The sequence below is a fragment of the Pleuronectes platessa genome, chromosome 16 (assembly GCF_947347685.1).
Source record: "Pleuronectes platessa chromosome 16, fPlePla1.1, whole genome shotgun sequence".
NCBI classification, from domain to species: Eukaryota; Metazoa; Chordata; class Actinopteri; order Pleuronectiformes; family Pleuronectidae; genus Pleuronectes; species Pleuronectes platessa.
In genome coordinates, this window is record NC_070641.1 from 2310638 (window position 1) to 2336838 (window position 26201).

Here is a 26201-nt window from a genome sequence, read left to right on the forward strand (position 1 = left end):
TTTTTGTCTGGTGCAAGAAGCTGTCAACACTGGAGCGCGATGGCACAGGGACATAGGCCAAACTGTCATCAAGCTTTAATACACACCTACTAATGTGTTACTAGGATAGAGCTAATAATCTGGTAATGTGAATATCAGTGCCTGTAAATTCATATTAAAGATGTGGTGGTGACCTCTGAAGGACATCCAAATCTACTACAGGTTAGTGTTGAGGAGGGGATGTCCTTATTGCTGAGAATTTATCTTGGGAACTTGTTTGTCATGTTGAAACTGTGGAGGTTGAAGTCATTTTCTGAGGTCACAGATGAAAAGTTTTCTTCAATGTGGATTTTTATCTGTTAACAAATTTATAGCAATATTGTCCTTTTTTTATTGAAATTCGCTGATTTAATTTTGTTGTCACATGTCAGTTTTGGTATATATGGTACTGTTTAAATAATTTTAGAGGTTGTAGCTAGGTAATTTAAATATAATAATGAATAAACAGACAGAAATGTGGCTGTGCTTCTCAACTTGTAGTCCACCATCAAACGAGGCAGGGAAACCAGCCATTATTCATCATTTCACCTCGCTAGAAGGAAGGTACTGTGGGACTGTGTGAAATATGCACATCATCACTACTTTCTAATTGAAGCAAAGGGAATGAGTACTCTTCAACTCAATTCGATTAGTGTAATTGGAATTTTTTTTTGCCAGAAGCTTCTGCAGAAAGATAAGCAATATAAATGTTTAAAATTGATGAAGGGTTCACATTACAGAAAGTAATTATCTCTTACTTGCATAGAAACAGGTGATCAATTATTAATGCATAGCGGGTCACATGGGCTGGAGATATAATTCAAACTGCTTATTAAGTCTGTAATTCACAGGAAAAATGTCGAGTTTTTCTATGATACGAGACACAGACACTGTTGGGTAGTGTGTGTGTGTGAATGTGTGTGTATGTAATCATGAACTTGACGTAGCCTATTATTACTATTGACTCAATTACTCAACAGTCAAATCAACAGAACTCCTCAAAATGATTTTTTGGCATTGTAATTGTCCAATATGAACAGCATTATAGTTACATACTGGACAATTTTAGTATTTTAGCACATGGTATGTTATATGCTTTTGCAGTATCTTGATAAACACTGATATGCATTTTTTCCGTGCTATGTTTCAAGGTACTCTGGAAAGGAATAGAGAAGTTAGAAATGTTATTATTATTATTATTCAAATAATGATCAGAGGAATATATAAAAGCTGTGACCCAATTCTGGAGCTGCATCCTTCAGAGGTGTTGGTCAACACATACCACGACAACCACAAAAGTAAAGCCAGGTTTAGCCGGTGACCCAGTTTCTGACCACTGGTGTAGTTCATCAGAAGAAGTAGTCATGTTCAAGTTGGCCTGTAGACTGAAGGCTCACTGCCCTGGCCCCACTGACTAGTAGTGTGCTGGTCGCTGGTTCTTTAAAAACCCGAGCTCCATATAACGTATCACTTGCACCAAATTCTAAACTGCACGGCCTTTGACCGATAGGTACACACATACCGAGTGCGAAGGTACAATCAACGGTTTAGGGGATATGCATTATACATACAGACAGCAAGACATTGATACAGACATTTGTGGAATCAGATGAATCCTGGGATGAGATGGCTTGATAAGGGTCCACCAGTTTAATATTTTGTTGGACACATTTGTTGACTCTATTAGAGGGAGCCTTCAAATGAGTCACACCACTGTGACTCCATCGGTCAACAAATGCAATTTTCGAAGGATGCCACCTCTGAATTAGGACAGTTATACAGTGTATGAGCATGGATAACAAAAAGTGGTGTCTGTGATTTTAGGAAGTTAGTTGGTTATTTGATACGGGGTCCTATCATCATATATAGCTGAGACCAACTTTTTGTCCAGACCATCGGCAGGACCTCGCTACCATGGCTCTATATCCTAATTGCCACTTTACAGACTCTCAGATCTCGTATAAAAGATATTTTGGATTCATGTCCTATGCTCCATCTTTATATATAGCCGTTGCCAAAAGTTTTGAGAATGGCACAAATCTTCATTTTCACAAAGTCTGCTGCCTCAGTTTTTATGATGACAATTTGCATATACTCCAGAATGTTATGAAGAGTGATCAGATGAATTGCAATTAATTGCAAAGTCCCTCTTTGCCATGAGAATGAACTTTATCTCCCAAAAAACATTTCCACTGCATTTCAGCCCTGCCACAAAAAGACATCACTGACATCATGTCAGTGATGTTTCTTCTTGTTAACACAGGGGAGAGTGTTGACCGGGACAAGTCTGGAGATCACTCTGTCATCCTGATTGAGACAGAATTGCAGACTGCAAGCTTTAATCGGAGGGTGGTGCTTGAAATCATTGTTCTTCCTCTGTTAACCATGGTTACCTGCAAGGAAACACATGCAGTCATCATTGCTTTGCACAAAACGGGCTTCACAGGCAAGGATGTTGCTGCTAGTAAGATTGCACCTAAATCTTCCATTTATCGGATCATCAAGAACTTCAAGGAGAGTGGTTCAATTGTTGTGAAGAAGGCGTCAGGGCCCCCAAGAAAGTTCAGCAAGTGCCAGGACCGTCTCCTAAAGTTGATTTAGCTGCGGGATCGGGGCACGTCCAGTGCAGAGGTTGCTCAGGAATGACAGCAGGCAGGTGTGAGTGCATCTGCACGCACAGTGAGGCGAAGATGTTTGGAGGATGACTTGGTGTTAAGAAGGGCCGCAAAGAAGCCACTTCTCTCCAGGAAAAACATCAGGGACAGACTGATATTCTGCCAAAGGTGCAGGGATTGGAGGAATGGGGTAAAGCCAATTTCTCTGATGAATCCCCTTTCAGATTGTTGGCTTTGGCTTTGTATTTATATAGCGCTTGTCTAGTCTTAATGACCACTCAAAGCGCTTTACAGTACAGTTTTACATTCACCCATTCACACACACATTCATACAGTGCATCTATTTGCAGCACTTAGTTATTCTATGGGGGGCCATTCGGGGTTCAGCATCTTGCCCAAGGACACTTCGGCATGCAGATGGGTCAGACTGGGGATCGAACTGCCGACCTTCAGGTTGGAGGACGACCACTCTACCCCTCAGCCACAGCCGCCCTGTTTTGGGTATCTGGATGAAAGCTTGTCCGGAGAAGAAAAGGTGAGCGTTACCATCAGTCCTGTGTCTTGCCAACAGTGAGACCAATCATGTGTGGGGTTGCTTCTCAGCCAATGGAGTGTGCTCACTCACAATTTTGCCTAAGAACACCTCCATGAATAAAGAATGGTACCAACACATCCTCTGAGAGCAACTTCTCCCAACCATCCAAGAACAGTTTGGTGACAAACAATGCCTTTTCAAGCATGATGGAGCACCTTGCCATAAGGCAAAAGTGATAACTATGTGGCTCGGGAAACAAAATATCAACATTTTGGGTCCATGGCCAGGAAGCTCCCCAGACCTTAATCCCATTGAGAAAGTGTGGTCAATCCTCAAGAGGCGGGTGGACAAACAAAAACCCACAAATTCTGACAAACTCCATGCATTGATTCTGCAAGAATAAGCTGCCATCAGTCAGGATGTGGCCCAGAAGTCAATTGACTGCATGCCAGGGTGAATTGCAGAGGTCTTGAAAAAGAAGGGTCAACACTGCAAATATTGACTCTTTGCATGAACTCAATGTAATTGTCAATAAAATATTTTGACACTTATGAAATGCCTATAATTATGCTTCAGTATACCATAGTAACATCTGATAAAAATATCTAAAAACACTGAAGCAACACACTCTCTGAAAACCAATACTTGTGTCATTCTCAAAACTTTTGGCCACGGCTGTACATTCCATGGCCATTTATGCATTTAGTAAAAGCACTCTTTAAGAAGTAGAAGTCATAAAAATGACTCTACCAAATAAAATGAAAAACAAAGAGTCTGGAGTATTTTGTTATTAGATGCAGTAAATGATTTAATCAATAAATCCCAACCATTGGATTCCTCAGGATAGTATTGCTGCCCTTAAACTAAGTAATCAAGAGAATTCAGGGGAAGCTCAGATCCTCCTGACTCATCTCTGCCTCTCTGACCTCATCCTTAACACAACAGAGAAAGAGCCTCGAGCAGCGTGGGAGGGATCGTCAGTGATAATGGCAGACACTAATACATTTTTTGGATGTGAGTAATGGAAAATGAGCATTGGAGTTTTAGAACTCTGTATTTTTTTGCTTTATGTTTATTTGGCATTGATAAAATATATACACATGACAGGTTTTACAACATTTTACAGATATTACCTCTCTGTCTCTTTCCTCCCAATTTGCAAACCCCTTCAGCTTCAAATCACTCTACCCATCACAATAATTTGTAGTTATAGGAACCTCTCAAGTTTACATTGTTCAATAACTGTTGACCCAGTGTTTATGACCAATTCTCTTTAAATGTGACCGGTTTTATGAATAAAATAAGGTAGCCGAGCGTTCTCAGCCGAAAGAGGACACAAGAGAAGGTCATGAACTCGGGACATCACACCCGTTTATTCCCCGTCACATTCCACAACAACTCTCCTCACAGAACCCCCTTCCCCTTTCAAAATAAGATCCCAACAAACAACCTGCTTACATAAGGAACTACACATTAACCCTGAACAATAAAGTCACTAAATAAAATGGCTTACATAATAAAAATATCATCTATGAATAAAGGTTCCAATATGTTGCTTTATTCCAGGGAGTATGCAGAATGTTTTTAGTCATTATTCAGTATTTCAGGTTCCGAAAATAAATATGTCGATCACATTTGTGTGGCTGCTGTGAGGAGTATGTTCATCTATAAATTCAATGTTTATGTTTAGACTTTTGATTTGTTGGTTCTTTTGCTGATAGTGTGTTCAATTCAAATTATTTTCATGCATCAATTCACTGAGGGCATTGATCCATTTTCCATTAAAGATTATCACAATGTTTAATATTTTTTAGTACCTCTTGGTTCAAATCGGTTCTATTGATTCCAAAAATATAAATTCAAGATTTGATAGAACTGGAAGGTTCTGTCCTGGAACCTCCTCCATTCCATACATTATATTGTACCTGCTTCCACTTGAAAATAAAAAAAGCTCGATCCGTTTTGTTGAAAAAGTTGGGCTCCAACAGCAGATAAGGGCATAGAGTTATACATAGGTTTAAACAGATTAAATGTACAACGAATAGATAATGAATTGATCAGGTGCATAAGTACGAGTCTCTCTTTTGGGGAATTACTGAGCTCTGCACATCCAAGATGAGAGGAGGCAGAGATCCAAAATGTAGCATGAGCTGAGGGAGAGTAGCTGAGCATGGCTGGTCATTATTTGGGCAGGTATGTAATCCTAGGAGCTAAATCAGGACATGCAGGCATTGGAAGTAACAGAACATAGAAGATATAGCTATACTCCCCACACAATCAAATACCGCTCATATACAGAATACAAACTGTTGTACATGTCACCCTCCTCCAGTAACTTAAGGCCAGTTGACCAACTCTGCAACCAACCACAAGAAAAACTGCTGGTTGGTTGCAGAGATCAGAGACTGATGTCTGTCTTAACTGAAACTTTGTGAGCAGATCAGGAATCAGTTATTCTTGATGCTGGGTTGATTCTAATAAACACTTCACTGGGCTTTTTAATAACACCATTCAGCCCCTCAGTCTGTCAAAATAAGTTACTAGGGGACTGCAAAACAGAGACAAGCTTGAGCCACCTCAAAAGTTTTCTTATTTTGCCAGGCTTAAGGCTTTTTGCTTCTTCGCCTTCTTTGTTTCCACAAACGTTCTTCATCCATCCACTGCTTGTCTGCATGTCAGCACGTTTGCTGTTTAATGCTGTTGAAAATGTGAAGCCGACTGACTGAATGGCATGATTTGAGTCTTCCCCGCCAATCCAGGAAACACCAACATTTAATCAAATTTGCTCTAATTAAAGTCACCAACAATTATTATTGTTGGTGACTTTAATATTCATGTTGACAATAAGAAAGATTGCCGTAGCGTAGCATTTAGTTCAATACTAGACTCAATTGGTTTCAGTCAGTGTGTACACCAACCTACTCATTGTTGTAACCACACACTTGACCTTATATTATCGTACGGTGTCCAAATTGAACATTTAACAGTACTTCCGCGCAATCCAGTTCTATCAGACCATAATTTAATAACCTTCGATTTTTCTATAACTGAATATATGCCCCTAATAAAAAACTAATTTTCTAGTTGTCTACCTGATAGTGCTGTAGCTAAATCTAAGGAAATATTTCCAATTACATTTAAATGCCTATTATCCGTCGATATAAACAACAAATTCTTTAAAAACCCGAGCTCCATTGAGATCGATCATTTCGTTGATAGCTCTGCAGACTCATTATAATTAACATTCGACACAGAAAAAAACACAAGTTGGCGGCACGTGCACAACGCAAGGCTCAGCGTCTCCCCAGATTTAGCAAAATAGTTATTATCTGCCTACTCGTTTCAAGTCTGTTCACTCAGAACAGTCTTGCGAATACCGTCTACAGCTGACAGGATCTTTTAGACATTGGAACAACTCCGATCTCCGACGTATGTGGCAAGGCATCCAGGCTTTAACTGACTACAAACCCACCAACACCACCCCCCAAAACAGCGATGCGACATTCCCTGACGAGCTTAACAGCTTTTATGCTCGCTTCGACAGGGACAACCAGGAGGTGCTATCAAGGCTGTGCTCACTACAGACCACCAGCCCCTCACACTCTCCTCCATCGACGTGTGTGCTGCACTGAGCAGGATCAATGCACGTAAGGCTGCCGGCCCTGATGCCATCCCCGGACGCGTGCTCAGGGCCTGTGCTGGGCAGCTAGCTGAGGTCTTGACTGAAATATTCAACCTGTCACTGGCCCAAGCAGCTGTGCTTTAAACCACCTCCATTGTGCCGGTGCCTAAACACTCCACTGCAGCGAGCCTCAACGACTTCTGCCCTGTTGCACTCACCCCCACAATTATGAACCTCACCTCAAAACCTGTTTACCACTGTCGTGGCAATTAATAATAATCCCACCTTAGCAAGGAGGAAACGAGACACAATTCTCTTACAGTATTGTCACACTTTAATGCTCGAGCATGGTACATACAACAGAGTTGAGTTTGTCATATGCACCCAGACAGAAGACAGTGGTTGGTATTTATACATTTGGCTAACCCCACCCATTCGGGAGGGGGTTGTTAAACAGTTAATGACACAGGAGAAGCAGCACTTCAAACATCTTCAAGCTCCTCCTAGAGAGGAACAAACTTATTGATCAGCCTCTTTGATATAAAGGAAATAGGTGACGGGTATCCTGTCCCCTGCTCTCAGACCCCTGGAGTGTAACATCTGTCTCCAAGATCCCTTCTTAGTGTCTACAACCACCACAAATCCCCCGTGCTGTAAGGTCTTTGTTAGGTGAGTTTGTGTAAGGAACATCAAAGTAGTTCCTTACATCAATCATAATGCCTGAATAGCTAATTACTATCACACTGTGTCCGGACTAATTAGATTACTGTGACTGGAGTAATCAGGCCAACACTCACTCAGTTCTACAGGAAACAGCAACATCTAAGTTACATTTGTTAGAGATTCAATGATGATCAATCCAAGTATACATAAACATGATTATATTATGGTCACATGTTACATTTCCCTTACACCACCCACACTGGATCCCTTCCAATTCGCCTACCACCAGAGCAGGAGTACGGAGGATGCCATCTCCACGGCACTTCACTCTGCATTTTCTCACCTAGACAATAACAACTCCTATGCAAGAATGCTGTTCATAGACTTCAGTTCAGCTTCAACACCATCATCCCCTCCTAACTGATCAAGAAACTCGGTCACCTAGGCATCAACACTTCCCTCTGCAACTGGATACTGGACTTCCTATCCAAAAGACCCTAGTTAGGTTAGAGAACCACACCTCCTCAACCCGCATCCTGAACACCGGCGTGCCACAGGGCTGTGTACTGAGTCCTCTCCTCTACTCCCTCTTCACCTATGACTGCATACCTGTACATGTATCTAATACCTTTGTCAAGTTTGCAGACGATACAACGGTGATTGGCCTCATCAGCAACAACGATGAGTCGGCCTACAGAGAAGAGGTCCAGCATCTGACGGAGTGGTGCGCCGACAACAACCTGGCTCTCAACACCAAGAAGACCAAAGAGCTCATTCTGGACTTCAGGAAGAAAGGTGGCAGACACACCCTCATCCATATCAACGGGACGGAGGTTGAGCGTGTCACCAGCTTCAAGTTCCTGGGTGTCCACATCTCTGAGGACCTCTCTTGGACCCTCAACCCTGGTCAAGAAATCACACCAGCGACTCTTCTTCTTGAGTAGACTGAAGAAGGCCCATCTGTCTCCTCAGATTCTGGTGAATTTCTACCACTGCACCATCGAGAGCATCCTCACCAACTGCATCTCAGTGTGGTATGGCAGCTGCTCTGTTGCGGACCCGAAACCACTGCAGAGGGTGGTGAAAACTGCCCAACGCATCGAAGGTTCCTCACTCTCCACCATTGCAGCTGTCCAGAGCAAGAGATGTCTGCGGAGAGCGCGCAGCATTGTCAAGGACAGCTCACACCCCAGCCACAGACTGTTTGCCCTCCTCCCCTCTGGGAGGCGCTACAGGGTCATCCGTTCCCGGACCAGCAGGTTCAGGAACAGCTTAATCCCTGTGGCTGTCACCCTGCTGAACTCTGCAACCCAGTGATAGCAGCAGCTCCCCCACCGCCCAGACACACACACCTTCTCCAGTGACTATACTACCCCCCCCCCCCCCCTCCACCCTGGCTTGGACTGCCACACACCCCCCTCCAACCACTGAACATTTGAACATTTGCACTACACTGTTACTTTTTTACTACTGTATTATCCCGCCTATAGTTTATTCATATTTATATATTTTTATATATTTATCTTGCTCATAGTTCTTATATCATACAATACCTGTTAATACTGTACTATTCCATATATATTTCTTACTGCTCATAGTTCTTATATCATACAATACCTGTTAATACTGTACCATTCCATATATATTTCTTACTGCTCATAGTTCTTATATCATACAATACCTGTTAATACTGTACTATTCCATATATATTTCTTACTGTACATATCTATTTATTCACATTTAACTTTAAATACGCACAATACTCTGCACTTTACTGCCTTTTTTTTGCACTTCTGGTTAGATGCTAAACTGCATTTCGTTGTATAAGTACGTGTACTGTGCAATGACAATGAAGTTGAATCTAATCTAAAAAAAAATAGTGCCTCTATAAAGAATAATGTCAAACACAGTAAATTAGCTCCGTGGTATAATTCCCAGACAAATGAGTTAAAACAATTATCAAGAAAACTAGAAAGGAAGTGGAGCTGTTACGGTTTGGTGGAGGAGATGGACCCAGGATGCAGAGGTTATAACAAAAAGGTGTATTTAATATAAAAGGGGTCTTCAAACAAGACAAAAACAAAACATAACCGGAGACCGAAACACACAAGGAAAGCGGGACTACAAAATAAAACAGGAAACAGAAAATACAAAGAGACTGAAATTAACAAACTAAAATGACAGGACGTCACAGTACCCCCCCCTCAAGGACCGGATCCAGACGGTCCATAACCGAGATGGGTGGGAGGAGGGGGGAACCGGAGGAGGGAATCCGGGAGGTGCCCAGGGTCTCAGGCCGACGGCTCCAGGGCCGCTCCGGGGCTGAGCACAGAGGCTCGGGAGGATGGCGCCGTGGCCGATCAACGGCAAAGTTCTTAGGCTCGGGAGGGCGGCACCGTGGCCGCTCGAGGGCAGAGTTCTTAGGCTCGGGAGGGCGGCACCGTGGCCGCTCAGTGACAGAGTTCTGAAGCTCGGGAGGGCGGCACCGTGGTCGCTCAAAGGCAGAGTTCTGAGGCTCGGAAGGGCGGTCAGGAGCCCAACACGGGAGCTCCTCGAGCAGGTGGCCCGAAGACCAGTCAGGGGCAGAGGGCAAGAGGTCCAACCTCAGCCCCGGACGTGGGGCAAGAACTGGAGCTGGCACTGCGAGGATCTCCGACGCCGGGACCCTCCGGCGTGGGACAGGGACTGGAGCGGGGACAGGAGCAGGGACTGGGAAAGCCGCCGCGGTGAAGACAACTGACGTCGGAGAAAGAGAGACATCAGACGGGAACCTCCGCCGCGGAGCAGGGACTGGAGCTGGGTGCGGAGCTTGCACTGCGAGGATCTCCGACGCCGAAACACAGGGGACGTCAGCCGAGAGCCTCCGGCGCGGAGCAGGCACTGGAGCAGGGACTGGAGCTGGGTGCGGAGCTGGCACCGCAAGGATCTCCGCCGCCGAAACACAGGGGACGTCAGCCGAGAGCCTCCGGCGCAGAGCAGGCACTGGAGCAGGTGCTGGAGCAGACGCCGCTGTGAGGACCACTGACGTCGGAGAACGAGTGACATCAACTGAGGGCCTCCGGCGCGGAGCAGGGACTGGAGCAGGTGCTGGAGCAGGTGCTGGAGCAGGCGCTGGAGCAGGCGCCGCTGTGAGGACCACTGACGTCGGAGAATGAGTGACATCAGCTGAGAGCCTCCGGCGCCGAGCCGGGACTGGAGCAGGTGCTGGAGCAGGTGCTGGAGCAGACGCCGCTGTGAGGACCACTGACGTCGGAAAATGAGTGACATCAGCTGAGAGCTTCCGTTGCGGAGCAGGCACTGGAGCAGACGCCGCTGTGAGGACCACTGATGTCGAAGAATGAGAGACGTCAGCTGGGAGCCTCCGGCGAGGAGCTGGGACCGGAGCAGGTGCTGGAGCCAACGTCGGTGTGAGGATCTCCGACGCCGAAACACAGGGGACGTCAGCCGAGAGCCTCCGGCGCGGAGCAGGCACTGGAGCAGGGACTGGGAAAGCCGCCGCTGTGAGGACCACTGACGTCGGAGAACGAGAGACATCAGCTGGGAGCCTCCGGTGCGGAGCTGGGACCGGAGCCAACGCCGGTGTGAGGATCTCCGACACCGAAACACAGGGGACGTCAGCCGAGAGCCTCCGGCGCGGAGCTGGCACTGGAGCAGGGACTTGAGCCAACGCCGTTGTGAGGATCTCCGACGCCGAAACACAGGGGACGTCAGCCGAGAGCCTCCGGCGCGGAGCTGGCACTGGAGCAGGGACTGGAGCCAACGCCGGTGTGAGGATCTCCGACGCCGAAACACAGGGGACGTCAGCCGAGAGCCTCCGGCGCGGAGCAGGGGACTGCGACCCAGTCGGGACTGGAGGTGGCTGGTCCCTGTGAGCATGCTGCTGGAGGGATTGGCTTCTGCTGTGGATCCCCCCTCTCCAACGTCCGCAACCCGCCACAGGAAACCCCTTGAGGTTGCGGGGTCCCCAAAAGGCCCCGCCGCTTCCAGCGTACAGGACTACGGCTGGTGCTGGAGGGTGGTGCCTGCGAGCTGGCCTAAGAGATGCGGGAGCACTGCTCCGACCTCTGCGACCAGGCTGCGGGGTCCACCAAAAGCCAGGCGGGTTCCAAAAAACGGGTTAGAGGAAGGGACTGTATGGCTGCGCAGCTTCCTCAACCTCTCCTGCACCTCCGGGAGGTATGGCACGGTGTGGCTCACCCACGGTCGATCCTTCAGCCAGACCTCCACTAGCAAGATCTCCCTCAAGGTCTCCGCAGGGTCTGGGGATCCATCCTCCAGCTCAGACACCAGAAAATCTAAATAATATACTCTTTCAAAAAATAAATTAACCTCTGCTGGGTCCATAGTTTGATCGGTTTGTTCTGTTACAGTTTGGTGGAGGAGATGGACCCAGGATACAGAGGTTATAACAAAAAGGTGTATTTAATATAAAAGGGGTCTTTAAACAAGACAAAAACAAAACATAACCGGTGACTACTGGAGAGTCAAAAACCCGGGGATGAAAAACACAGGTGCCAACTCTGGTGAGCAGTAGCAGAAGTTGAGCGTCAAGGCGCACAAGGAACACAGAAGATCCGCAGGGGAAAGCTGCACGAGACAGCAGTACAAAACAAACCTATAGAAGACTACGTGTAGAAACGAGTAGCACAACCAAGAGTACAAACCCGACAGAGGACAAAGGGAAACACAGAGGCTTAAATACAGAGGAAAGGAAGGGGCAATTACGTACAGGTGAAACACATGAGGATTGGGCACGACAATCAACAACAGGAAGTAAAGACCGAAACACACAAGGAAAGGGGGACTACAAAATAAAACAGGAAACAGAAAATACAAAGAGACTGAAATTAACAAACTAAAATGACAGGACGTCACAGGAGCTCCAGCAACCGTGTTGAAATACTCATAGACTGGAAGAATAGTGTTAAAGGATATAAAAAGGCTATCCACATAGCAAGAGCTGCCTACTATTCAAAACTAATAGAAGAAAACAAAAACAACCCCAGGGTTTCTCTTCAGCACTGTAGCCAGGCTGACAGAGAGTCACACCTCCACCGAACCCAGTATTCCTCCATCCCTAAATAGCAATATCTTTATGACCTTTTTCAATGATAAAATTCTAACTATTAGAAATAAAATCAACCATCTCCTGCCCTCAATTGGCACTAAAACCCTACCAACAAGAGAATCTCAGAAACGGCTGAGAATCCAACCTATTATTTTTCTATCAGATCACCCGTGATCAGTTTACCAAAATAATCTCAGGTTCTAAACCAACAACCTGTATTTTAGATCCGATTCCGACAAAATTACTTAAAGAAATTCTGCCCCTAATTGATAGTTCGTCACTTAATACAATCAATCTGTCATTATCATCAGGTTATATACCACAGTCTTTTAAAAAAGCTGTAATCAAACCCCTTCTCAAAAAAACTACCCTAGACCCAGAGGTTTTAGCCAATTACAGACCAATATCTAATCTCCCCTTAATGTCTAAAATCTTAGAAAAAGTTGTAGCCAATCAGCTGTGTGAGTTTCTCCAGGAAAATAATATACATGAAGAATTTCAGTCTGGGTTCAGAGCCACTCACAGCACAGAGACAGCCTTAGCAAAAGTCACTAATGACCTTCTAATAGCCTCAGATCAGAGACTTGTGTCTGTCCTCGTTCTGTTAGATCTCGGTGCAGCATTCGACACAATTGACCATTACATTTTATTACAATGACTTAAACAGTTAATTAACATTAATGGAACCGCCCTTAACTGGTTTAAATCTTATTTTTCTGATCGCTCCCAATTCGTGCAAATTAATGATGAGTCATCATCGCACCAAAGTTAACCATGGGGTTCCAAAGGGCTCTGTGCTCGGCCCGATTTTATTCTCATTATATATGCTTCCACTAGGAAACATCGTCAGGACACACTCCTGAATTTCCACTGCTATGCGGATGACACCCAGTTATACTTGTCATTAAAACCTGAACAAAGTAATCAATTAACTAAACTTCAAGCATGTCTCAAGGACATAAAAACCTGGATGACCCGCAATTTTCTCTTATTAAACTCAGATAAAACAGAGGTTATAATACTTGGCCGTAAACACCTTGAGATACATTATCTCATCATATAGCTGCGCTAGACAACATTGCCCTTGCTACCAATGAAACAGTCAGGAACTTGGGAGTGATCTTTGATCATGATTTGTCCTTTAATTCACGCCTAAAACAAATTTCTAGGACAGCCTTTTTCCACTTGCGTAATATCTCAAAAGTTAGACATGTCCTTTCGCAAAAAGATGCAGAAAAACTAGTCCACGCCTTTGTTACATCGAGACTGGACTATTGTAATTCATTACTATCAGGCTCAAGCAGTAAGTTGTTAAAGACTCTACAGCTTGTCCAAAATGCCGCAGCACGTGTCCTGACGAGAACCAAGAAAAGAGAGCACATTTCTCCAGTATTAGCATCGCTACACTGGCTTTTCGGTTAAATCTAGAATAGAATTTAAAATTCTCCTCTTCACCTTCCAGGCCCTGAATAATATGCTGCCATTTTACCTTAAAGAGCTGTTAGTATCCTATCAACCAACTAGAGCACTCCGCTCCCAGAATTCAGGCTTACTTGTCGTCCCTAAAGTCTGTAAAAGTAGGGTAGGAGCCAGAGCTTTTAGCCATCAAGCCCCTCTCCTGTAGAATAATCTACCACTTTCAGTTTGGGAGGCAGACACAATCTGTACGTTTAGGAGTAGGCTTAAAACCTTCCTTTTTGATAAAGCTTATACTTAGAGCTGGTCCAGTCTTAGACCTGCTCTTATGTATGCTGCTATAGTTCTAGAAGGTTGATAACATCAACTGGCGCTATGCATTAATTAATGCGGCAGAAATTAACTTGTCTCATGTTCTAAAATAGGAGGCGTTTACTTTAAAAAGGCATAGAGGTATTGATGTCTGATCTACTGAGTGGGCCACATGGTTTTCATCGTACTACCATACAAACCAGTAGCGAGTCAGATTTACCTTGAGCCTCAGTGTACCCGCAAGTTCGGCCTGTATTATTGTATCATTGATTACAAGGCAAAAACAGAGGGAATTTACGACACATGACACACAGAGTATCTCTTTCCAGGTTCTCCTTCCTCTTCTCCATCCTTATCACATCAAAGTAATTCATATCACATCAATAGATGTTTCTGACTTGACCCCTTCCCCGGAGTCCCTGTGCCTTATCGCCCGCAGATCCAGGGCCACAGCTGTGGCCACATCATCATGGATTGTGATTTGTGGATCGCGTGTCGGAGGTCGCGGTGGTGAATCCAGTGTGGTGGATTCTATGTTGTGCCGGCTGATCATAGTAGGAATGACGGATCCTTTGTCGCGTTGGAGTGAGATAATGGTGGTGGACCACGACCGAGGTGGCAGCTGATGATGGATCCTAACTGGGGGCAGTGGACAATGACTATGGACTATAGTGGATCCGATCTTGATGATGGATCATGATCTTGCTGGCTGCTGACCATAGACTATGATTGCAGCAGGACTACTTGATATATAGTATTAAAGTTATCCTTCAAAATGTTTACCCTCATTAATGCTGCTTAAAACTTCAATCTTGATGATGTTTTCCTACACTTGACATCTATTGCACATCTGTCCGTCCTGGGAGAGGGAGCCCTCACATGTGGCTCTCTCTGAGGTTTCTACGTATTTTTACCCTGTTAAAAGGGTTTTTAGTATTTTTCCTTACTCTTGCTTGGGGTTAAGGACAGAGGATGTCTCACCATGTTAAAGCCCTATGAGACAAATTGTGGTTTGTGAATATAGGCTATACAAATACAATTTTATTGATTGATTGATTGAATGATAAGTCTGACAGTGCAGTATAAATGTAGTCAAATGTAAATGGTTTTGGTTTTGTATTTATACAGCGCTTTTTTAGTCTTGATGACCACTCAAAGCGCTTTACAGTATAGTACAGTTTTACATTCACACAGTGCATCTATTCGCAGCACTTTGTTATTCTATGGAAGGCCGTTCGGGGTCAGCATCTTGCCCAAGGACACTTCGGCATGCAGATGGGTCAGAATGGGTATCGAACTGCCGACCTTCAGGTTGGAGGACGACCACTCTACCCCTCATCCACAGCCGCCCAAATGTATACATCATTATGATGTTCTTATATGTCAATGTATATAGCAAATTGAACAACTTAACATAGTCAGAACCACATATTATTGAATAATTATGTCATAAAATGAAATGATCTTGTTATCACTTGAAAAGATTTTGTCAAAATAACGATATTTATCATGGTGGCATTAATCTGTAATTCACAACACACTTTGAGAGAAAAACAAATTCTGTCCGGTAAACCAGGTCAGGTGTCTACAGTTGCATGTGCAGATTAATATTTTTGATGTTGTATTACCATCCAGCGGTCAAACCGGTTCATTACAATCTCGGATCCACTGAAACTACAGTACCATAGGTGGGTGCAATATTATGTAACACCTTGATGTTAGGCTAAATCCTGTGAAGCTGTCCTTTTGCCTTCTAAAGTGTGAGTCAGTTCGGATCTACACTATCATTCATGTACACACACTACATAAAGCATCCCTCTCAGCCTAGATAGATTGATGGATGGATGAACAGATGGATGGATGGATGGATATATAGATAGATGGATAGAAATATAGATAGATAGATAGATAGATAGATAGATAGATAGATAGATAGATAGATAGATAGATAGACACACTCAGTAAACATTTCTATTTGATTCAACCATTTCAGGTAGATGTCATAAAAATAATGAATATCATAGCTGAATTTGAGGATCGACCAAAGCTTTGGTTTAAAGTTTGACCTATCAGGGAAAAAAAGACAGCAGCTGAACTAAACGTCGTTTTACCGGAGGCGCTGATGGAAGTAGCTGAGGAGTGAACCATCTTGCTTCCTCTGAAAGTCGTGTATGTGCAATAGCGACAAAACATGGACCAATGGCGGTGTCGGTTGCAACAGCATCGCGTACCAGAAAGTCAAAAGAATGGGAGAACTTCACCCTTAACAAAGCCCTAAAAAAACTCCATGGATCAGGACATGAGCATTTGAGGAGGAGGCACGTTTGACATCGTAACGTAGACGACGCGGACTCGCTTCGGTAAGATGTTATCAGAGGTGTCAAAAGTATTCCCATTCATTACTCAAGTAGAAGTATAGATACTAGGGTTTAAAAATACTTTTGTAGAAGTTGAAGTATCAACTCAAGCTTTTTACTTAAGTACAAGTGTAAAAGTACTGGTTTCAAAACTACTTAAAGTATAAAAGTAAAAGTAATGTAAGGGGAATTTTTTTATGTAAATACATTAAAGTACCATATGTGTACTACTGAGCATTAACATGCGTTTCATGGAGCGGAAGGCATAATAACGAGTTGCCAATAAGTATTGTAATAATGCAAAAAGTCAATCTTCAGTGGAATGTTATCAATAACCTTTATTGGAAGAGACTTGAGAACTTTGGACTAAATCCTGTATGTACAACAACACTACCGATAGGCTTTGTTCAGCCGCAAAAGCAGCAGGTTCTCAAAGTTATTTGAGCCTATGCATGCTCTACCTGGCCTGAAGATGAGCCCTGCAACACTAAACAGTCTTTCACAGGCTGCTGAGGCCCTGCCCTTTGTACACACCGCTTGTCGCTACTACCGATTGGATGGTTTAGTGAGGTCCTCGGATCGGCTCCGCCGGAGTCGGTAACGGCCCTGGCGGAGCGCCGAGAAGACGATCAAACTTGACTATCTAGAGCAGGGGTGTCCAAACTACGGCCCGCAGGCCATCTGCGGCACGCCATCCATTTTAAATTGGCCCGCCTCAAAAAAAAAAAATTATAATTTTTTTTTTTTCAAACCAACAATTTAGTAGTACTTTAATGGCACTTACTTATAGCAGTTTGTAGTTTAGCTCTATTTTTGAATATATTGTACTTTCTTGATTCTTGTTGTTCTGGGTTTGTACCCTTGAATGCACTTATTGTAAGTTGCTTTGGATAAAAGCGTCAGCTATCATCATCATTATGTGCCATGCAGCCGGATTCGACTGCATGGCACCCAAAACCCCCCCCCACAGGTGCTTAGGGTGTCGCGCTGGACCCCAGGGCCAGCGTGTCTCACGAGGCCGGGGTTGTGTTGGTGTGGCACGCGAGTGATCTCCCACCTACCCCCACTCCTTCTATTTTTCTTTCTCCTCCACTTCGTCTGAGCACTGTCCACGACCGTGCGGTGCCTCTTTCTCCGCACTTCCACCCCCCTCCGTGCGCCTTTGCCGGCCTGCTCCGATGGCCGACGGACCTGACAGCGAGGCGCCTCAGCGGAGGGGGGGGGGGGGGGGGCTGATGCTGTGAGGACGGTGATGCACGCCGCAGCTCTGGCTTTGCTCTCCTCCTTTTCGGAACCCACAGGTGCGGTCGTGTGGTGGCCTCGGCCTGGCCGTCATCCTTGATATGTGGCGAGGAATTAGCAAACAAAAATAAATGTAATGTTTAAAAGACATTTCCAGAGCAAGCACACAGCATCTGCTGAAAAGTACCAAGCTGGAGATGAGCAAAAAAGGCATAGTTCTGTTTTTCATTTATTTCAAAGTAGGCCTACAAATGTATTTTGTTCTCCTCTTCATATGAGTTTGGTGTTTTCCTTTTTCGTAACAGGTAAAAATTGCAGTTTAATGTCAACAGTTTTTTTTTTGTCGTTCTATAATTTAATAAATGCAACAAACTATTGTTTTTTGTGCATCAGGTCATGATACACAACTGTCCTCATTTTCGTGAGGATCGGTGAATGCTAAATGAAGGGCTTTTCCGTAGGTGGCGCTGTTGAGCCATTTTGCCACGCCCATTTCCAAATACTCCAGAATACGTACATTTTCACACATTTCTAATTTACTGCAAACTTTAGAAACTTTTTGAGCAGGTTAAAGCCCTCAAAAAGCCAATTCATTTGAGTGAAGAAAATTTGAGTAATAATAAAAATCTTTTCAATTTCAATAGAGCCTCCCACCAGAGATGCTCGGGCCCTAATTATCAGATTGATTTGGTGGCAGTTTTGGGGTCCCCTCGGCTGTCTGCACATAGTCTCTCAAGTCTCTGTTCACAGTATTGCTCCTCCTGCTTAACAAGAAAACAACCAGGCATAATGTTATCATCTTAAGATAAATCTCTTTGGCATTTATCACTCTTTCTTCAACCTTAGTGTATTTAATTATTCCTACACCATGACATCCTTTTTTCCAAAGTAACAGATGAAGCCTTTTGCCCCCAGTTGACAGTGTCACACTGATGAGCCAAAACATTATGACAAGCATGGTCATGCTTACCTGTATACAGCTATACAGGCTAAGACGCCCTTTTGTGAGTTTTCCGTGGCATAGCAGCCATTCTGTCTGTTTAGGCCTTTGTTGTCATTGGGTATAATGGACGCAGCAGTTTGTGATTTGTCCCTCTTCAGGTCCCTCTTGCTCAGATCTTTACACATGCACATCCAACACTGTGACTGAGAACCATGTGTTCAATAGTTTTACAAGCCATCATTACGGTGGCCCTGAGAGCTCAACGAACAGCAACTTAAGAAAACACATGCAAGTTAAGAAAACACATGCAAGTTGACAAAACACAAGCAAAATAAGAAAACATCTTCATCATGTTCACAACTGTAAGGGAAATATTACAGTTTATTTCCCCTTTGATTGATCATGATTGAATCTCTAACAAATATAACCTTGATTATGATGTTTCCTGTTGAACTGAATGAGTGCTGGCCTGATTAGTCTAAACACGTTACCTGATTACTCCAGTCACAGTAATCTATTTAGTCCAGACACAGTGTTATAGTAATTAACTATTCAGGCAAATGATTGATAAGGAACTACTATGATGTTTATAAGGATTAGCATATGTTTCCCTGAGAAGTCAGGGTGTTGCTACTAAGTGATGTTATATTACTTCCTCACCCATGGGGGCACCTCACGGGGGATTTGTGGTGGTTGTAAAAGGGATCTTGGAAACAGATGTTACACTCCAGGGGTCTGAGACAGAGCAGGGAGCAGGATATTTGTCACCTATTTCTTAAACATCAAAGAGGCTGATCGATAAGTTTGTCCCTCTCTAGACAGGAGTTTGAAGATGTTTAAAGTTCTGCTTTTCCTGTATGTCATTAGATGTTTACCAACCCCCTCCCGAGTGGGAGGGCTTATCCAAATGTATAAAAACCAACCGCTGTTTCCTATCTGGTGTGCATATTACGAACTGAAGTCTGTGGTATGCACCATGCTCGAGCATTAAAGGTAAGAATACTGTAAGAGAATTTGTGTCTCGTTTCCTCTGTTGTGCAATAGTAGGAGTAGAATTGACGTTGGCTAATTATTAATAATCATGAAATATGATTATTAAAATAACAATTATTTCTTAAAAATAATCAAAAATGATAAAGCTATTAATTAAGAAATGTAACACATTTAATTAGAAATGATACGGTTATCCATTAATAATAGTTAAAATAATTAATGAAAACAATAAAATTATCAATTAAGAATAATACAAATCTGTAATCATTGCTTATTGTCGCGGGGCACCACCCTGGTTACAGGGACCAACGAGTCAATCTATAAATATCAGTCTCATAATGATAAATGTCAAATCAATAATCTCAATATTTAATATTAATAATTATTTAATTAACAGTGAAGGCTTCTAAGTTCGAGCACAGGCAATCATAATCCAGCTGCAATCACATACATATGCACAAATAATCACAGACTACAGATTTTTTAATTACAAAAGCATTTATTAAAAAGGGGAAATAAAGTTATAATGTTATTCAATGATTCATCATTTTAACAAGCTCCGATATTTCAAAGATAAACACAGCAGCAGCACTTATCACAATTCAGAAAATACATGTAAAACCGGCGGTCTACATATGTATGTCTGTCTCGGTGTGTGTGTGTGTGTCTGTGTCAAAGTGTCTCTCTGTGTGTGTGTCTATGTGTATGCATGTGAAATAAAGTTAGTGTTATTTAATGATTCATCATTTTAACAAACTCCCATATTTCAAAGATAACAACAGCAGCAGCTTATCACAATTTAGAACAACACATGTATTCATCTATGTGTGTCTGTGTGGGTGTATCTGTCTGTGTCTATCAATGTGTCTCTGTGTCTGTGTGTGGGTGTGTGTGTGTGTTTGTGTGTGAGAGAGCGAGAGAGAAAAAGAAGGGGGCGTGGCGATGACGCAGTCACGTGGTGACGTCACATCTAAGATGGCGGCCGATCATGATTCGTGGAATCAAGGCCTAAAAACTCTCAAAATGGCGGATTGACTACAAAACAAGATGGCGGAGCCGTTATGAATTTAGAGCCAGAATGGGAGGAGAGGGAGAGAGGAGGCGTGGCAATAATAGATTCAAAATGGTGGTTTAACTTGCGTTATTCAAAATGGAGTCTATGTTAATGACACCATGTGGCCGGAGCTCACACTGGTGGTCGTCACATGAATTACACCAAGGGATTTTCAGACAAAGAGAAGTCTTTGTCTCTGCTTTGGCGTTGGGCCGCATGGCTTCCAGATGTGTCCAGCCTCTCTGAATATAGATTTAACTATGTTACATGAACTGTATTCTAAATACAGATCGGATGTGTGTATAGGTCGGTTTAGAAGGAGAGAGAGAGAGAGAGCATACAAGGAGAGAGCAAAGCTCTTAAAAGCACCGTCAGAGACAAATTACATTTACTTTACCACTCAGCACCCAAGTGGCGTTGTGTGCTGAGGTTTTGACCGGTAAAGTCTCTTTAAAGTTGTTCAAACGGTCACAATGAGCTGGAGACACTGCTCACAGCACTTAAAAACTGTGGCACAAGGCCGTAACCGGAAACCGGAAGTGGCGAGTCGCCGCTAAACATTAGAGACTCGGCGGTCTCATACAAAACAAATACGTTCAAGTATTAAAACAATACGCTACGTATTAGATTAACATCTGCCCAGACAATAAAGCCTCTTACTGTACCACCCTCGCGGTGTGCGTGCGCCAGTGAATCACGTGGTCTCTCAAGCGGTCTTCGGCCGCCGGACCGGACAAGCAGCGGATTTTCTCGTGCTGCTTCGACGGGATGAACATCGTCCTTCTTCTTCAGGGATGTGGAGCTCGTGCTCCTCAGCGGAATGAATCTCGCGCTTCTGCAGGGGACGGCTGTGGAAGCCGTTTGTAGATCGTTGGGAAAAGAAAAGTCCGTGGGGAAAGTGAAACAGTCTGAGATTGTTCCGCGTGCAATTTCCTGTTTGGTCTTTTCAAGTTAAAAGAGCAAAAGTCCTTTTGAAAATAAAAACGTCGACTGAGATAAAAGACAATGAAAGAAATGAAAGAAAATAACTCTGGTTGCCCCCTTTAGCAACTAAATCAGCTGGGAGGCCCCGAAGGGGGCCTGGTGTTGTCTTCAGAGCAGGGTAAAATGGCAGCGATGTTTGGGGTTCATGGGCTTTTAAATTACCTGAGAGGTCCTCCTCCTTGAGGAGTTGGTCATAGGATGATGCTGGCTTTAAGCCAATTGAGTGTCAGAGCTGGACCTGAGTGGGCTGGGCTTGGAAATCAGCGGGGGTTCCAAGGCATTCCCAGAACATTTTTCCACCACCAGGGGGAGATTCTTGAGCCTGCAGGAGGATGTTGTCCCGCCCAAAGTTTAACAACCCTTTGTTCCTCTCGGCTCCAGTGTCTGGTGGCACCCCGCTGGGCTCTGGCCCAACAGTCCCCCTTTTGGTCTGGAGAGTGGGCTGTGACCCCGGTCTCCAGGGCAAACTATGGTCGAGAGTCCAGTGATAATCCATGAGAGGTAATCCTTGAGTGGAGTTGAAGCAGTGAAAGTTAGTTCATTATGAGGCAGAGAGGCATAAATGTCTTCGAGGCATGAGTCTAAACAGAGAGAGGTAATTGTCTGGGCAGACAGGCTAAATAACATATATTCTAAAACACGGCACACACTTTCAATTTCACATAATGCTTATCGGCAGTTATTGTTAAAATACCAATGAATTTCGGTGAAGAGTGAAATGAAAGAAAAGTGGAAACACGAACAGAAGAAAATGTTTGAGTAGGTGCTGGTGTTTTGAGGTAAACATGTGTGTTATCCTGTCAAACCAAAACATTTAGAACGGCGAGTCACGTTCTGTTGTTCGCTAATCTGTGAATTTATGATAAATCCTATTTCTAGGTTTTCAGATCTACAGATATTGGAATTTCACTGCCAAGACTGAATTGCCAAGTGTACCCGTGAGGGCTGCACAACCGTAGTGGTAACGACTTCAAAATCCTCAACGAGGTCTAAGGAGGTTCACTACCTGAACTACGTTATACAATTTACTGACAGAGGGTCTAAAGCATGCAGCTATTGATGGAGTGAGTGGTTTGAGCGTTTTGTTTTAAAGTTGGGATTTCTTCCCCCCCTTTTCAGATGTGAAGGTGAGAGGGGGTTTCTGGCAGCGCCTTGGTCCTTCCCCGTCATTGAAGTCATCTTTGGGAGTGGAGAAGGAGGGCGTCTGCTCCTAGTTTCGCCAACGGGGTTCAGTGTCTGGTCTCTCAGTGGAGCCTGGAGGAACACGTGGCACAATGTCTCTCATTGCTTCATCCACACATCTCCGTATTTACTCCTCTGTCCCAGGATGCATCCCATGTGTTGGATTTCGGTCACCACATCTATACTACTGGTACTGATAGGGTTTCCGTCTGTTCCAGCCCCTACTCCTCTGTTGAGAGGGATTCAGGTGCTGAGGTCGAAACTGTTTGTGGGGCTGGTTGAAATCCTCACCCCCTTGGTTTTGTGGGGCGCCCTGTTGGAAGGGTCGCTGTTCCTGGTTCTCTTTGCTGGGGTTCATCTTGGCGTGGGGAAAGTTGTCATCTTCCAGCGCCGGGTCCACATTTAGTTGGATTTGAACTACCAGAACCACGGTGTCGTCTTCGTTGAACCCTCGGTTGTCTGGGTCGAAGCGATAAATGTCTTTTTTAAGGGGCTCTAGCTGCCGGGTGCAGATTTCCTCTCTTTGAGGGGGTGCTGAGTCATCAGGGTCTTCTGAATTGTGTGTGCCACAGTATTCATCTTTGTGGCCACCATCTCTTGCACCGGGAGTGGAGGACCATCCAGGACGCGACCGTGAGTCATGGTGCGCCCCCGCCTGAGTGGCAGACTGGGAAATCTCCTTCAGCCCTCCAGGACGGATTCCTTCCGTCGTTGTGGTGTGGATCAGCATGGCTCCGTGCAGGATGTGTTCCTTCTGGCTGGAGTGGATGCTGTGTGTCCGCTGGAAAGGCATTTGGAGTGCCTCATAGCGGTCCCAGGTCACTGCACGTCTAGGGGTTGAGTCCGGCCCCCCCTTTGGTGTTGAGGGGGTTGGAGCGGTCGACTGCTGGGTGTGTCTGGCTCTCCAGAGCAAAGCTTCCTCTGCAAGAGGGTTGCGTAGCTGTGCTCGCAGCTTTTCTCCCAGTGTCTCTGTTCCGCTGGCTCCACCGGGAATGACGTCAGCTCCTGGCCCTGTCGTCAGGGATATCAGCTCGAGGGGGGGCAGCTCTGTTTGACTGTGCCCCCCTTTCTGCTGACCTTTGACCTTCGCGTGCAGAGCTTCGTGCTCCTGCACCGCCTGGTCCTGTTCTGTGCGGGTCTCGATGATATGCCGCAGGTGGGAGTTTTTCTCCTGCTCCGCTCGACATGCTGCTTGCATGGCCTGGAGCTCCTTCGCATGTTCTTGGGCCTGCAGCTCGGCTCTCTGCTGGTAGAGGAGTGTCAGTTGACCCAGAGCATGGGGTATTTTTGGATGCGGGCCAGTGGGGTTGATCAGGTGAATGGACAGTTCTTTAATCTTACGATCGCAGGTACTTAAATCATACTCACTCAACTCACTCACCGCATCATTAGAAAAATTTATCAGACTGCTACAGTCTCTGACAGGTCGTCTGGTCTTGAGGGAGCCCTGCCCCAGTGTGGTCCATGCTACTCATCTTCTGAGTGCGCAAACACCTGGTGGGCTGCTCAAGCTTGCTTAGATAAAAGCGGATAAAAATGTAATAAACACTACACAAGATGCACAGGTGAGCTTCACTCTGTGTCTATATAGTAGCGCTATGTAGGATAGCTCGATGGCTCAATCCTTTAGACCTAGTTGGTTAACAACTAGTCTACTCGTAACTAGTCTCTCAAATCTAGTTAGTCTCCTTGAAATTCAAAGCATGCAGAAATTCTCCAATAAAAAATTACTAACCTACTGAAACGTAGTCAGCAACCAACCATAGTTATACACAACGCCTGCTTAGCAAAGGGAATTAAGAATAAAGAAAATTCAAAAAGAGAAATAAATTTCCAAAATTATTTTTCTCTGATGAAAATTAATTATAATTATTGTGCATTGAGATGACACAACCACTAATATGCAATAAGCAGCCAACCACGGATACGCAAGGCAATAGTATACCTGTTTGGCAGAGGTGCAAAGGGATTACAAATAAAAAATTCAAAGAGAAATAAATTTCCAAAATTATTTTTCTCTTTAAGAAATTAATCATAAATATTGTGCATCGCGAATACACAACCACCGATTGCACTCTGCAGCCAACCACAGATATGTAAGGCACGAGTATACCTGTGTTGCAAAGGTGCAGGGGAATTTTAAGGATTAAAAAAAAATTATTTGCAGAGAAATAACTTTCAAAATTATTTCTGGATCATTGTACACAGTATTATGATACAGCTGGAGTTAGATAGCCTCACGCAGGGGCACCATTTATGTTGCATGCGTGAAGCGTTCCGCCCTCACACGGGGATCCATTTATGTTGTGAGGGATAAAAAAAAGTTTTGGAAGGAGAAAAAAAAAAATTAATTAATATCTTTTTCTTCAAAAATTAATTTCTGGGGGAAAATGAATCTGGATTATTGTACAGTATTATGATACAGCTGGAGTTAGAATGCCTCACACGGGGCACCATTTATGTTGTGCAATAGTAGGAGTAGAATTGACGTTGGCTAATTATTAATAATCATGAAATATGATTATTAAAATAACAATTATTTCTTAAAAATAATCAAAAATGATAAAGCTATTAATTAAGAAATGTAACACATTTAATTAGAAATGATACGGTTATCCATTAATAATAGTTAAAATAATTAATGAAAACAATAAAATTATCAATTAAGAATAATACAAATCTGTAATCATTGCTTATTGTCGCGGGGCACCACCCTGGTTACAGGGACCAACGAGTCAATCTATAAATATCAGTCTCATAATGATAAATGTCAAATCAATAATCTCAATATTTAATATTAATAATTATTTAATTAACAGTGAAGGCTTCTAAGTTCGAGCACAGGCAATCATAATCCAGCTGTAATCACATACATATGCACAAATAATCACAGACTACAGATACTTTAATTACAAAAGCATTTATTAAAAAGGGGAAATAAAGTTATAATGTTATTCAATGATTCATCATTTTAACAAGCTCCGATATTTCAAAGATAAACACAGCAGCAGCACTTATCACAATTCAGAAAATACATGTAAAACCGGCGGTCTACATATGTATGTCTGTCTCGGTGTGTGTGTGTGTGTCTGTGTCAAAGTGTCTCTCTGTGTGTGTGTCTATGTGTATGCATGTGAAATAAAGTTAGTGTTATTTAATGATTCATCATTTTAACAAACTCCCATATTTCAAAGATA